Source organism: Ctenopharyngodon idella, chromosome 7 (genome assembly GCF_019924925.1).
Source record: "Ctenopharyngodon idella isolate HZGC_01 chromosome 7, HZGC01, whole genome shotgun sequence".
Taxonomy (NCBI): Eukaryota; Metazoa; Chordata; class Actinopteri; order Cypriniformes; family Xenocyprididae; genus Ctenopharyngodon; species Ctenopharyngodon idella.
The window spans coordinates 30,930,169-30,934,100 of NC_067226.1; positions in this window are offsets into that span (position 1 = coordinate 30,930,169).

Below are 3,932 nucleotides of genomic sequence, written 5' to 3' on the forward strand. Positions count from 1 at the left end.
ACTTCTGAGCTGGGTTTTATGGCTTTATTTTAATTAAATATTTTTTTAATTTAATTTTTTTTATTATTTTTTTTTTTTATTTTGATTAAATTTGATTAATTAAACTGCTAGTAAACATACTTTATCATGAGATAAAAAAATTAAATGACCTGTTAAACATGAAAATATAATGCAATCATTTAAGACATTTGCACACTTGAAAAGTTAACATTCACAGATTTGATGAATTAACTAGCTAGTCAGATATTCCTTGTACACTTCTCTCCTCTATTGTGAAGTGCACGAATCAACTGAACATCGAGAAGTATGGCTAGAGTGTGCTGACCTGAACAGACCAGCATGTGAATGTTTAAGCAAGAACACACTGTTTCTGCTGCGGTTACTCTGGTAACATTCATAGACTATTCATCTCAGCAAGGCTTGAATCATGAATCACTCTGCTATATTTGCAGTGACCTTTAACACACCAACCAACTCACAGCACTAACTTAAAGTTGCTTTTGATAAACTTTATGCCAAAATGAATATGATATATACACAAACTAACATTCAATCCATAATATTATCATGACAAAATTACATGGTTATAATAACATGCTATTAGTAGGAATAACTTTTGCAAGAGTCAATTTTCCATCCATAAAAATGAGAAATGTTCCTTTTTTGCCTTGCAGCGTGTGTCCTCCCATGTTAGCAATTCCCCCCTATCGAAAGAGAAAGTGGTCTGGTCCTGTAGCGGAGAGAGAGGGAAAGAAGGCTGCAGGAGGAATTGGGAATTGGGACACTGAGTGCACCGAAAGGGCTACCGCTTTTGCATAGTTTGTGGTTGCTTTTCTTAATGGAAAAAGAAACCAAACAATGGACTCACCAGTGTTACGTCTCCTCCTCCTCCCTGAGAACTGGAAGTTTTTGGGGTATTTGGCCTGGATGCTCCAGAATGGAAGCCTGTCCCTCACACAACCTGATAGATCTGTGGTCCACGGATTCAGTTCCCACCCAAGTCCCCACCCTCGAGTCTTCATCTACCTCGCCGATCCTGTCCGGAAATGATCTTCTTCTGCTTATGTCCCTGCCTAATTTCCTGGTCCCATCTCTGTCACTGGTCATGGCCAGTCCCCTGCATCCGTCGGCACCACTGGTGTTGTCCAGCTCCTTGTCCCTGCTGCTCACTATGTGCGGCTCATCTTCCTCGCCTTGGGCTTCCACTCCACCAGCACGGCATGAGGCAGAGTCCCTGGCTGCACCTCGGGCCTCCAGGCCCATGTCTCCACCTCAGCCTGTCAGCCTGTCGCCATCGCCTCGGCTCACTGCTCCCTCGTCGCCTCCGTGGCCCGTCTGGCCTGAGACTCCACTGGGCTCCCTCGTCACTCAAGGGCAGCCTCCGTCAGTCGACACCCAGCTTCCGCCACGGACTTTCATGATTCCGGCTTTGCCTACACCCTGCACCCCTACGGCATCATCGGACTCCTCCCTTTCCCCCAATCTCCCTGCCGTCCTCACTCGCTCCATCGTCATCCCGGTCATCTGAGTCCCTGTCGCCGCCTCAGTCCCACGAGCCAGCAGCATGTCGCCCTGGTCCGTCAGCCTCTCTGCTCCGCCGGTTCCTCCTCTCATCATGGTTCCGCCTCTGTCGATCGGTCCCAGAGTTCCATCCGGCCCCTCAGTTAGGACTGGATCCTCCCACTGTCAGTGCCACCATGGTGCCTCAGTTGCTATGTGTATTTATACTCCCTGTTCTGTTCAGTCCGCATCTTTTCTTCTTTTTCTCTGTGTCTACTCTTCTGTGTTTGCTGGATTAAAGACTTTTGTTGTTATCACCATCTCCTTCATCGTGCACTTTCTAAGCCACCCTGAGTTTGTTATGTCAAAATAAGTACCTACTCAAGAGAGTATGCGATTTCGGATGCAGCCTCTTTGCTGGTCAGGACACAGCAGTAGCTATAGGTGCGCTCACACCATGTTGTAATTACTGTAATACAAGATTTCAACAAGATTAATAACAGCTTGTAAGATGGAAATTTTTGGAGAGCTCCTACCTGTACCACGTGACCGCTGCAGATTCATTTAGGCATTGATAGTGTTACCATAGAAACGCATAAGTGAACAGCTCCGAATAGAATGTGAGATGTCATCAGGAGACTACGGTTATGGTAATTACGACATTCCGTGAATGCAGCTTACAATATATATCCTTTGAGTTATTCTTTAATCTGTATTTCCTTCCTGCAGTATATGGTAATAGGCCTATCATTTTTCCTCATTTGATCTCCCACATTGTCTGTGGATTTTGTGTTTCTTGAGTTCCGGTTCCTCAGTGGGTGTTGTGTTTCCACAGAAACTTTAATCATTTAAAAGACACTTTTTTGAGTTTCGTTACCCGTTTTCTTTGGAGTCTTTCTACATCTTATTTCTTTACCCACCTTTTCAGTATGCACTATGCAGGAACAGGTTGGAGCAGACAATCAAACTGCTTCATGCTTTGATGTGACTTTTAAAGGCTGGAACAGGAGAACAAACACACGAGTCTCACTTTTTTTTGCAAGTGATGGAGAAATCAGGTGCATTTTTAACAGCAAATGTATTTATAGGAATGTGCCAAATGTAGTTAGAACAGCAGAGTAGTGGCAAAATATCACGCTAATCTTTGAAATTGATCAAATTAAAAAGGAATTCGTGAACTGGAGAAAATACATATTTTTATAAATGGTAATATCATTTAGGCTATCCATGATATATATATATATATATATATATATATATATATATAAAGATAGCAAATTCAAAATTGGAGATAACGTTAGCATCGAAGACATGATTAACTGAAATGTCTTCTATGTAAAGAGCAAGTGGTCGGATATAGCATAAATTTTACAAACAACACAATAATGCTCTTACCATACATTATACAATATGCAAAGTTAATATGTAGAGATTTTAAATGGAATAACTCGCCAATGGTTCACGAAACCGCTGAGAACCGCACGTGCATTCTCGTACCAGATGACATCATACGTTTATCTCACATATTTACGTGGTTGTTCGTTTGGCTGGTTAGCGTGACTCTGTTAATCCCTGCTGGTTGATCCTGTAATTACACCATTTGACAGCAAAAAGCATCTATCTCTAGTGACAGCCACTCAAATAAAAACATTTTGCAAGCAATTCAAAACGCAAATATTTCGTTATATTTTTGCAGCTATAAATATGATAGGGGAAGATTGGGAAATCCCCCAAAAGACTGGGAATTCCCAAAAAAATGGGGAAGATTTTTTTTTTATCTCTAGACCATAGATGGCACACAAAATCACGTCTTAGCACATTTAAAGGGTTAGTTCACCCAAAAATGAAAATTTTTTACTCACGCTCATGCCGTTCCACACCCGTAAGACCTTTGTTAATCTTCGGAACACAAATTAAGATATTTTAGTTGAAATCTGATGGCTCCGTGAGGCCTTCATAGGGAGCAATGACATTTCCTCTCTCAAGATCCGTAAAGGTACTAAAAACATATTTAAATCGGTTCATGTGAGTACAGTGGCTCAATATTAATATTATAAAGCGACGAGAATATTTTTGGAGCGCCAAAAAAAACAAAATAACGACTTATTTAGTGATGGCCGATTTCAAAACACTGCTTCAGGAAGACTCGAAGCATAATGAATCAGTGTATTGAATCTGCTGTTCGGAGCGCCAAAGTCACGTGATTTCAGCCGTTGGCAGTTTGACACGCGATCTGAATCATGATTCGACACGCTGATTCATTACGCTCCGAATCTTCCTGAAGCAGTGTTTTGAAATCGGCCATCACTAAATAAGTCGTTATTTTGTTTTTTTTGCCGCACCAAAAATATTCTCGTCGCTTTATAATATTATTATTGAACCACTGTACTCACATGAACCGATTTAAATGTTTTTAGTACCTTTATTGATCT